Source organism: Condylura cristata, unplaced genomic scaffold (genome assembly GCF_000260355.1).
Source record: "Condylura cristata isolate star-nosed mole 26May11 unplaced genomic scaffold, ConCri1.0 scaffold00023, whole genome shotgun sequence".
Classification (NCBI taxonomy): Eukaryota; Metazoa; Chordata; class Mammalia; order Eulipotyphla; family Talpidae; genus Condylura; species Condylura cristata.
The window spans coordinates 23,593,949-23,605,997 of NW_004567124.1; the positions used below are offsets into that span (position 1 = coordinate 23,593,949).

Consider the following 12,049-nt stretch of genomic DNA (forward strand, 5'->3'; position numbering starts at 1 on the left):
TTAGAAAAAATAGATAATGCCAATTGCAGTAACATGCATGGAGTTAGAAGGGATTATACTCAGTGAAATAAGTCAGAAAAATATCGATGGTTTTATTTACAGGAGAACTATAGGGAAACCAAATAAGGGATCGGGGGGAAATGACAATTAAAAAAATATAACAAAAATAATCAAACAACTATAAACCAGACACATTCTGGAGGGGAGGGGAGGGGAAGCACAAGAGACTTAGGTGATGGTACAAGGATGAATTGGTGGTGGAAATTATATGGGGACTATACCTGATGTAAAGTATATATAAATAAAGAAATAAATATATACATGTATATATATATAAAGTTATGATTTTAGGTTTGTGTTAAGCATGATGTGATGGACTGTTGTTTCACCCATCCCCTGAGAATACCATTGACTGTGGTCCACATCCAGTGACTGGTCTGGCTATTTGACTTGACTTGAAACAATTCTGAAGGACCATTCTTGCTTCAGAGCTCCCTATGGGTCAGCCAAGTCAACACTAGGTTACACTACACCTCAACTTCTCCAGCTTTCTTCCATTCCTTTCCATGGGTGTTCTTCCCAAGAGTGTGTTTTCCAACATCAACTCCCTGGAAAGAAATTGGCAGAGATGTGAAAGTCACATCAACATAATTAAGCAAGTGTGCTGATTGTTTTTTCCAGTATTGAACTTTTAATTCCTTTTCCAATGGCAAGGACCTAGCCAGAGACCTTCCTGGAACCAAAACCTTGTTTTCCTTACTTGTGACTGTGGTAGTGGCCTGAACAGTGGTGTTGAAGCTGAACTATATTGCAGGCACCTCTCCGGTGCCCATAGGGTGTTTAGTCTGGGAGCCCCATATTCCACTGAAGTATAGCCTCTGGAGTTAGAATCAGCAAACCAGATAAAAGGAAGTAAGGAGACCAGTTGTGAAATGAATATCTAGGGTTAAGTCAAACTCTGCTTTGGACAGGGATGGCATCTCCAGGAACAGTCTTACCCCAATATGATCCTTCTTTCCTCTACTGATCTCACTGGGTATTGAAATGGAAAACTCAGGAAAGAGATACTTATCCAGTAAGATTAGTTATTGTCAATCTCTGGCTGTTAGCCTGGTCACATTCATTTAGTAGTTAACCAATGAATACTTGGGCAGGTCATGTGCTGTGCACAAGACTATGCACCATGAGCTCACTGGATCCCATGTGGCCATCTCTTTAGTAGTGCAGGGGACAATGGACATAGACACAGGAGGGGAAGCAAGGACAGTTAAGTATACAGATCATGAGTGCCATGAGGCTAGAGGAAAGAAGGTGGCTTTTTCCAAGTCACTTTTGCAGCTATTTCTAAGTCCCATATCTCTACAACCCTGAGAACACGCAGGTACACTTGCCTAAGGGAAGCCCTCGATAGATGTCTATTGAATTGAGTATGTTCCCCAGTGGTTTGTCATCCACTTTTGGCTTTCAGACAGCATAAAATTCAGCTGGCAGCAGACATGCAAGATTTTTCCCAGTGGTGACATCTCCACAGTATTGCTGTGTAGTCCTGTGCTGCTCGGTCATCTGAAAGAGCCCTCGGGAAACTATGAGGTTCAGGGACCAGAGAGCACTTGCCTCAAAGCACAACCTACCTCAGCCAAGGTTCACAGTCTCCATCTCTGGGTGAGTTTGGACGAGTGCTGGGATGAGGTCAGGAGGGACAGTTTACCAGCCTCTTCTCATATCTGTCATTCCCTATCCCTTCTTTACTGACCAGAGTTCTTAATCTTACATGCAAAGTGATGCAAATAATACTGTATCGCTCACCCCCCACCAAACTGTTGCCCCAAAGATCCTCTCATATAGCCATCGGGAGCTTGCACCCCTTCAATCTCTGAGCCCTTCAGAAAAGATCCTGCAAGCCCTCACCTGTGGTCCAGTAGGGTTTTTCTATTAGCTCAAGATAGAATGTAAAATGACCAGACTTGTAGTGGAACAATGGTTTCACATATTAGTCTTTATTGTCTCAGGCCAGCCAGAGGCCATTTCTAGAATAGAATTGACTCTGTTTAGTTACTCTTTGTATTTGCTTTGCAAAATGGCCTTGGTTGTTTGTTTTGTTTTGTTTTTTAATTAATTCAATCAGTAATCACTATCTTAATAAATACCTACCTTATAAAGCTACCTGATAACCCTTTTTTAAGATTTTTCTTTCCTCCTGTTTAAGAGAAGATGGACCTGTGGGTTGGTTATTCTGGTCAACTGGTAACAGAATCAGAGACTTTGGACACATAGGGAGGGATATGAGATCATTTACAGAGAAGGAAATGACTTACCCAAGAGATGACCATTAGAATTTGCCTTCCTCAACTCCAACCACTTCCCTCCTACCCAAGTGGAACACAGAAGACTAGCCTCCCTGATGTGGCACACATCCTCAGGGCATGTATCCTATATCCACTCTCCCCTACCCCTATAGAGACAGCTGGATCCCCGCCCACCCCACCTCCACACCCTGGAAAAAAGGAGAGGAAGGAGAAGGCTGGCCAGAAGTCTGCCTGAGAAGCCTAACTAGCACAGGTGCAGGGAGATGCAGCAGCAGCAGCAAGCTGAGGTCAGGTTGGCTCCCAAACCCATTCTTGGACAAGAGACTAGAGGCCAGGAACAGAAGTGTTCTGGAACAAAACTCCCTGCCACTGACAGCAGAACTGAGTTGTCAGAAGGGGAGCTCTTTCTCTGAATCAGGTTTGATGGTAACTGCCAGCTGTGCTTTCTGATGATCTAGTTCATGCAAAAGTGCAAAGAGATTGCGCTACTTAGCCACTGAAAGTACATGATGATTGGGGACTTGAACTTCCAGAGAGAACTGGGCAGCTGTCCACTGTCATGAAAGACAGAATCTGAAAACCTGGCAGGAAGAAGCAGAGTTTCTCTGTAGTATTTAACTCATAAGTCGAATGCTCTGAAGTTGGGACTCTTGGTTTGTGAAAATGTGATGGCTGAATGAAAGTGAGAATTGTGCTGACAGAGGTGGATTGTGGTCGAGTTAAATATCCATTCCTTCTCCCCCTCAGCCCTGCAGTCTTTTTTCCAGAGCGGCTGGTGACCAACAATTACTGGCGAAGGCCTGGTCTAGTGCAGTGATGCCCAAAATATCAGCATCAGCATCTCTTGAGAAATGATTAGAAATGAATCTGTTCAGGCCCTGCTCCCCCAGAACCAGGCACTCTAGGAGAGAGCCCAGCAGTCTCCTGGTGATTCTGATGTAGGCTCAAGCTTGAGAACCACAGAGGGTAGTGTGGTTCTGAATGTGCCGTTTTTTCAGGAAACTCGACTTCCGAGTGAGCTGGCCATCGTCTGCTACCTCTTCCCTTATTCCTCCCTGCCTATCCCTGAGACAGACGCTGTTGGGAAATGTGGGGTTTGTCCTGCTATTTTCCTAGGCCTCAGCATTTGTGCTGTGATAGCCCTCCACCATCTGCTGGGCTCCTGGCCCCAGCTGTCCCACTCCTCTCCTGGGACTCTCGGGTTTGTTGTTGCAGTGCGGTCTGTTTCTGCTTAGTGCTGGGGAAGGAGACAGTCATCCTTGCAGTTCTGTACCACCATTGGTATCACAGGCCAGTAGTCAGCCCTGGAACCGTACCTTCCTCAGGGGTTCTGTCTGTTGTGATGAAGCATTTTTGATGGAGGAGAATGACCTATCTGTTCCTAGCTAGGATGCCAGCAGATGTGAGTGGGCATGCTCAGGTATTGGGGCCTCAGATCAGAGAGCCTTGCCTGCCAACAGGATGTGCAGTCACACCCTGAGGATTCCAGGGTAAAGAGTCAGGCTACAGTTAGCACCCACAACTTTAACACCACAGAAAACAAGTATGTTCTGAAAGTGATTAAGATTCTGAAATAGATTTTTGTAAATGCATTTTTCTCTTTATTTAATACCACCAAAGCATTAGAAGGTACAGTACCAATTGGAATTATGTCATACTTCATTTCCCATCTTACCCTCTTCCTTCCCAAGTGTCAGGAGCATGCAGAAAGTGTGCCCTAGAAGTCTGTCTTTGTCTTCACGGCACTACTGCCAGGCTCTGAGGGGTCTGAGTCCATGGCACGTATTTGATACTTTCTACCCTTCTGACCTGATCTTGGGAAAAAAACAACCTCTGGGCATGGAGAAGATGGATATTTGTGCTTTGAAAGCCCTTTGGGGCAGATTTCCAAAATGACGTCCATTCCCACAAGCTTGGGGACTCTTGCACAGCTGGGCACAGAGCCAGGACCCACCCAAGTATCCTTGGGCAGGGAGGGCTGGCTTCTGCTCCTGGGGTGCAGTCTCATGCTGAGGTCCTGTCCCACACAAGTGCATTTACTCTAAACGAAGACAACGCCACAGGACAGAGCAAGTTGGTAGGGAAAACACGGGGCTTTTCTATATTTTTATATCACATGTTTTGAACCCTATGATAATCCTTTGAGAGGCAGCATGTTAACTCTGTTTTACAGAAGAAAACAGCTCAGCACATTAGGGGACAGGTCTAAGGTCACAGTCTCAGAAGTGGCAGAGCAGGGCCTTGTCTCCACATCTGGTTCTCATGCTCAGTGCTGTTGCTTTCCCGGAGCCCTTCCTCTCTCTGCTTCCTTGGCCTCCACCTCAACTTCCAGGGCACTGTTCGGATAGCTGGAAAGGAGTCTGCACTAGGACTCCAATATCATGGCCTCTTTCACTTTCAGAGTGTGTCTAGCTCAGGATATCTAATATTTGTTGGTTTGGGGGAAGGAAATTGGGTTGAGGGCCAGTTGGGGATGCCAAGCTTACCATATTTCTCCTGGCCAGGGCCACCCAGTCACTCCCTGAACCCAAGAAATTGCCACATTTGCCAAATAAAATGTGTAGTTGTCCTCTGCCAGATGGAAAGGAGGGAGGGAGGAAATGAGTTGTGAAACTGTTCTTAGGATTGCAGGAAGTGCCTTTGTCCCCAAATTCTCCACTTCTTTTTTAGCAACATTGTATGAGAGGCATAGCTGTATGAGAGAGAGCAGCATGAATATAAGCCTCACACAAATACTCAGTAATGAGTTTTTTCTAACAAGCCTGGCTGAGTTTTCAGTAATTCTGCAGCTGTGACATGACTAGTCCACTGAGATATTCAGCACTGACTGGAAAAATACAACCAAAATTTTTTCAATCAATAGCAAGAAACTGTGATGCCTATAAGCACCACCTCTCTGTAAAAGTGGCCTTAACACAGGAAGGATGGATGAGTCTGCTTTTCTTCAGGCTCAGGTTTGTTTTTTTTTTTTTTTTTTAATTCCTCAACTTCACGGGGATACTGGGAACCCACATAGGAATGAGGACATTTGGCTCTTGATGCATCTTCAGTGAAATCTCAGTAAGTCTAGCCCCTCATTATCCCTGCTCTTTTCTTACAAGCTACTCAGCAGCAGCTTTGGAGGTTCTGCTCAGAGGGTCTTAATTGCCCTTGTTGAGTCTTCTTTGGACCATCTGTGCTGACAGACCACTTAGTCTTCCCTTGCATGACATTTACTTGCACACAGTGACCTCCGTGTTCCAGAGCAAATGCATTTCTCCACCCCGTGTGCACTTCCTCTGCACACCACACCATGTGGTGAGAGCTGAGGCAGCTCCTTGACACCAGGAGCCTGCCTTTGCCTACAGGCATATTTTGTATGACAAAAATATCCCCCACTCCCTCACTTGGCAGGTAGGGTGGGGGTTTCAGGGCAAGAAGCTGCTGCATTTATAAGGATTAAGTGAGGCGAGTGGCTGCGGGGGTCTGGGCAAGCACCTTTCCTCTCTCCCATCCTGAACACTGACCTCCCTCTACTCAGGGCCTGAGGTAGCCCTGCAGCAGCTCCTGATACTCCAGCCTGGAGACCTAGTGCCTGCATGGGCCCTGCCTTTCCCAGCCTAGCTCTGGAGCCTGTCTCCTCTGAGAGTAGGGAGCAGAGGGTGCCTGGGCCAGCATGACCCTGCTGCATCTGGAGTGCCTTGCCCCACAGACACTGAGGCCACATTTCCCTCTGGGGTGAACTTGCCCATCTTCTTCCTGCAGGAACTGACTGCTTTTCTAACTGCAGCATCTGCAGTTCCTGGATAGATTTAGTTGGTTTACTAAGCAAGAAAAGTGGGCTCCTGGGCCAAGAGCTCAGCAGGGGTTCCCGCCCTTCAAAGAAAATAAAAATTAGCGGAGGAGGTGCTGAGGTGAAGCAATGTGGGGCCCTACTGTTAGCACTTGCACCCCTCACCCGCCTGTCTCAGAAAGCTGGGCTGGGTGTAGTGTGTGAACACAGAGGCAAGACTGCAGCCCCGTAATTGATTCACACTTTTTGGTTCAGCTTACTCACGCCACAGCCCTGAGAAGAGGAACCCATGTGGCTGTTCCTCTGTGACATTGAAGTGCTTTTACACAGCACCTGCTCCTGAACAGGGCAGACGTCAGCACACGTGCCCTTCGAGGACACTGATAAGGGGAGCAGAGAAAGCTCTGGCCAAGGAGACGTACAGTTCAGCTAGAAGAGAGGCTGAGGTGCCATCCCACCCTGCTGCCTTGTCTGCCCCCGTCACACCTTTGAGGACATCTCGAGCTCTTCTCTACACAACCCCGTCTCCCACGGCCCTTTCTGCCCCTGGGCACCTGAGCTTTTGGGCTGCAGGTGCCCACTGTGTACTATCCCTCCATCTCACCTCTGCCCATGAGAAGCCATAGCCAGCTCCCATTCAACAGCATGTGGTCCGGGACCTGAGAGAGCTGTGATCACGAAAACCCTCTTCAAGACTCATGTTGTTTGCACTTAAAATCTGCTTGCCTCACAGGTTAGCCTTATTCAGCCAAATAAGGTGAGGACTAATGACTGAGGGGTTTTCTGCAGGTTAACGCCGTGCCAGAGTCCCTGGGACAGCTCCAGACTGAGCTCAAATATAGCTTCTCTCCTGCCCAAGGGTGCGGATTATGAGGCAGAAAATGCAATTAACCTTGAATAGTGTAGGTCACTGGCCCAGGCTTGCTTACTGCTTTGCTGCCTCAATCCCTTCCCTAAAGAAGAAGCAAACTGTAGAGAACCAGAAATCAGGCACGCCAGCGGGGAGCAAGAATATGAATTCTCCCAACCCGAGGTGCAGAATGATTCGACAGGGTTCATGAATCATTCTGTACACCATTTGGAGAGAACAAATGGGCTATATTTATATGCACTATTATATTCAAATATGTTGGTAATATTGTGGTTCATAAAATATAAACTTGTGAATGGGTGCTTAATAAGTTATTTTGACCCAATAGTGTCTTTGGGAGGAGAATAACCTCAGGGGTGTAGCTGGATTTCCACAGCTCACTTGTCCTGAAGATGAACGTCTTCAGGCTTGGTGTCCTGACTTTGTGACTAAACAGTAATCACCTGTCAACGCAAGTACCTGTTTCTGCGGTGTAATCAATGGTACAACATTCAGCACACAACACGGCAAGCTACTGAGCCAGGCAACTGCCAGCTAAGAGAACAGCACTCGCTGGCCTTTGCCATCCTACCAAGAAAAAAAGAATTGCTGCCATAGAATATTCCAGAAAACCCCAGGCTCAGTGCAGGTAGGCCACAGCAAGGGGATACTAAGATTCAACTGGCATCTGGAAGTGCCGGGGAACCCACAAAGTCAGAGAGTTTAAAATTCCTAAAAGCTAGCCTCTGCCAGTGGCTTGCTGAAGGGAGCCCACCTAGATGGTTCTGCTGAATGTGACTCCCCCACAAGGCCTCTGGCATGGGTACCTCAGTAGCCTCTGCAGGGTACCCCAACAGTACTCTGAGGTGACTCTGCCTTTGTGTATCTGCTGGGAGTTTAAATTTCCTAGAATTCCACTGTGAGAAGGAGATAGCTACTTAGCTCTCCCCCAGGCCCTCACCTCCCACCCTCCAGCCTTGGAAAAAGATGGAGAAGATGCATCTCTTTGTTAGTCTACACCAATTTTGTTACTCAAAACCAGGCACCCAGCACTGTAAATGAGAACCTGAGAGAACTAGGAATTCATAGTGGGGAGGGGGGATTTCACAGGCTATTAAGATATAACAAGAGAAGATTTTTTTTATAGGTTTAAGGAATGAATAATGAGAAATGTCTGTTTTCCTAACTACCTCAAGAGAAAAGCTATGCTTTCTTTTTCCTTCCTGTGTGTGAGGTGGGAGAACTCTGAGATTACATCTACTGAATTTTATGTTTTGACTATGAGCTGTAGAAGTACATTTGAGTTGCTAGCCCATGAGAATGAGTTGATTTACAGAAGACATGAAAGTCCATATGAAAAAAGAGAAAAGTCCATGTTATTTCTATAACAAAAATACATTTTCCCATGGGCATTGTATGCTCCCGATAATGTAGTGATTGTATGTATGGAAGCAAACTTCTTTAGCCATTAAGATTTAGTGATCCCTGGGCCCTCCCTGGTGGCACAAAGGGTTAGGACACAGCACTGCAAGCTAGCTGCAGCAGCTTCAGTGTAAGCTTGATCCCCGCCCTGGAGGTGACCCACATGGCACAGCAGACCTCTTCTGACCTGCCCACTGCTCCCCTCAGCAGTGTACTTTGTCAGTCAGCCTATTCTGTGTCTGGTGAATCCTCTCACCCCCCTGCACCTCTGGCCTGTACCCCAGTTCTGTGTGCATAAATAAATAAGTCTTAAAAATAACAAACTCCCTGATCAATGTAGTAATCAAAGCAAAACTTGTGCAAAAAAAAAATATATGCAGCTGTTGCTTAATATGCCAATTTAGTTGCTCTGATAGAATAGTACAGGATGTACTGCTTGGGACAGAGTTAAACATATGTCCTTTGCTCCCAAAAAAACCTTGAAAACAATTTTGAACTCTTCACACACTCTAAGGCATCAGTTAGAAGAGAACTGACAGTGTTCATGCAGTCCTTTGAAAGACCTGAGTTGTGATCCACCACCCAAAAGTCCCAGTGGGATTCATGGCAAGTCTCTATTCTGAGAATAGCTCTTTCTGGAGGAGACCAGAGGGTATAAGAATAGCCCTGCTGCCTCAGGATTATGTTGTGAAAGGGAGTATGGGCATGATCCTTCCTGGTGGCCGAGGGGTTAAATCTCACTACTGTCACTGCTATGCCCTGAATTCAGTCCCTGGCCAGGGAGCTGACCCACGTGGTGCAGCAGACCTCTCCTGTCTCACCTGCTGCTCCCCTCAGCAGTGTATTTCAGTAGATTCATCCATTCTGATCCCCACTTTATCTCACCCCCTGCATCTCTGACCTTCAGTTCTTCTACAAAAAAAGGTGGGGGGGGGGAGTGTGGAGCCCTCCAGAAGTGGGGGGAGAGGAGGCTCCCCACATGATACTACCTCCCAATCCTGAAGGAATAAGCTTTTCAAGATAGTGGTTGACCAATATGGTGTCTTATCCTAGCTGCCTTTGGAAAGTATGGGATGAGCCAGCAGACAGGGAAGAGGGAAGTTATAAACCTTTTGCAGTAGTCTTAAAGATCTACCCATTCTTGGAGCAAGACCAGGCCCTTCTGTAAGTGTCCATGGCCTTGAGCCTGAGCACAGATAAGAGATACTTTGAATCTTGTAAGATGACCTCAATTTGGATACAGAAACAGACCAATATACCCGCTGTTCCCAGATCACCAGAAATGATCATCCCAATAGAGCTAAGTACCCAGTGAGGACAAGGTCCAGAGATGATGTTTTGCAGCCTTCAGCTATTCTAACAGTTTCCTGCAAGCCATTTTCCCAGCTCATCCCCCAAACCCAGGCAGGTCCCTGAAGGAGAAGTTTATGGATTTAACACTGCCTCAATTTTTATATTTTGTGATACCTTTTAGCCAGCACCCAACCATTTGTTCATTTAATTATTCATTGATTCCACAAAGGATTATTGAGGACCCACCTGCCCATGTGCTAAATCTTAAAGATGGTTTCTGCCTTCATGAAAATTATAGTCTAGAAAAGGAGAGCAGCAGACAATAAACAAATAAGAAACAAATCAACAGGATAATTAGATTATTATAAGGATTGTGAAGGAAGTAAACAGTGAATGAAAGCGTTAACCAGAGGTACTCTGCAGAGAAGATATGTAAACTGTAGCCCTCACAGAGGAGTAGCCATAGGGGGAAGCTGGAAAAAGAGTATCCCAGGCCAAGGCACATGGCGACAGAGAGGCAGGAAAGCACTGGCATATTCAAGAAGAGCGAGGCCGACTGGCTTGTGGGGAGGAGAGTGACCTGGGATGAGTTAGAAAGAAGGCTTGTGTCAGGTTGTATAGGGCATTGGAGGCTTGGATTTTATTCTCAGAGCAGCAGGAAGCCACTGACAGTGTTAAGCAGGAGTGGTGATGTAATTAAAAATCGCTGTGCTTGCTGCTGGCGTTGTTTGTAATAGGAGATTAAAATCAAATTCCACCAATATGGAGCGCTGGGTAAATAAATTTAGGTTCGTTCCTATAGCACACAGTGCTTAAAAGCTGTGAGACGTATCTATACATGCAGCTATAGAAGAAGTCACATGATTCCTTAAATAGGAAAAGAAGCAGATACAGTATAAAATCTTCTGACAAGGTATTTTAAAAAGAGGAGGGGTGTGTGCCTGTGTGTGTGAAACACACACATACACACACACACACACACACACTTCTGTGTGAAATACCACTGAAGAATCTGTAACAGTTGGCTTCTAGAGAGAATGGAGATACAGGGTGGCCAGGTTTCTGGAGTCAATTGCAGTGAATGTTTGTGGAAGCCTCCCCACACCAAGGAGCAACTCTGGGACACCAGCAGGGTGTGAGACAACTCAACCCTGACACTGTCTACCCAGAGATAATATCAGATTCCACGGGAAAAGAGCTCAGCCTCCAGCATTTCCCTCCTTTCTTCAGATACCAGGCCAGTCACAAGCCTGCTTGCTACCTGCACTTCTAAACAACCGGCTACGTGCTAGAGGTTCCTATAACCCTCTCTTTAGAGGTCAAGTGCCACTTACAGTTTATTTGTCTGTGCTTCGTGTCAACTAGCTGCAAGTCAGAGACTCTCAGGACCCCTTGCCAGGTTCAATTAATTTGCTACAGTGGATCACAGAAAAGTCTACAAGGTTACTAACTTATTAAAAGGATACTAAATTATATGACCAAACAACTAAATGAAGAGATGTAGAGTGAGGAGCTTGGGGTCCAGCAAGGTAGCCCTTGAAGTGCACTGTTCTCTAAGCTCCTCCTGTGAACACATAGGCCATTGACTTTGAACTCTGTCCCTACCCCCATACTGTTTCCTCCGTGAAGGCCTGGAGATGGGACTAGAGTTCCAATCCTCTAATCTTATGGTTGCTTCTCCTGGCAACCAATTCCCTTCCTTAGGCACTTTAAAATTTCACTACATTCACATGACAAAAGGCACTTGTGTTTTTTTTTTAAAGATTTATTTATTTGTGCTTACAGAATTGGGGTACAGGCCATAGGTATGGTGGGTGAGAGGATTTACCAGAGACAGAGTGGGGAACAGAACAGGCAGATGGACTGAAGTACACTACTGAGGGGAGAAGTGGGCAGGTCAGGAGAGAGCTCAGCTCCCTGACGAGGGATTGAATTCATGCAGCAGTGGCTTCTGAGAGCTTCATAGTGCAGTGCTTTAACCTGTTGTGCCACCAGGTTGAGCCCAGCACAAAAGACACTTTTATCTCTCAACTCTTAAGAAATGCCTACAGGGCTTCCCTAGTGGCCTAGGGGTTAAGTCTCAGCCCTAGGAAGCTATGAGCAGCCACTGCAGCAGTTCGCCTCCTGCCCAGGGAGCTGACCCACATGGCGCAGCAGACTTCTGTCTTAACTGCTGCTCCCCTCAGCAGTAGATTTCAATCAGTCTCCCTCTTCTGCTCCCCTCTGTGTCGCTGGTGAATCCTGTTACTCGCCCCCACCTGTACCTCTGGCCTGAATCCCAGCTCTTGTATGCATAAATAAATAAATCTTTAAAAAAAAAAAAAGCCTAGACAGGTTTTACTCATAGCAGGAATATAATGGACCAGGCGAGAAAATAACAAAAATAATGAACAACCATATACCAGA

At 46.3% G+C, this 12,049-nt stretch overlaps 1 protein-coding gene across 2 annotated transcripts in view; it reads left to right on the plus strand.

The window, feature by feature from the left end:
• The window catches only part of FRMD5 (FERM domain containing 5), a 273,565-nt gene that overhangs the window by 221,223 nt on the left and 40,293 nt on the right, over nt 1-12,049 (plus strand). The gene's annotated exons all lie outside the window — the stretch shown is intronic.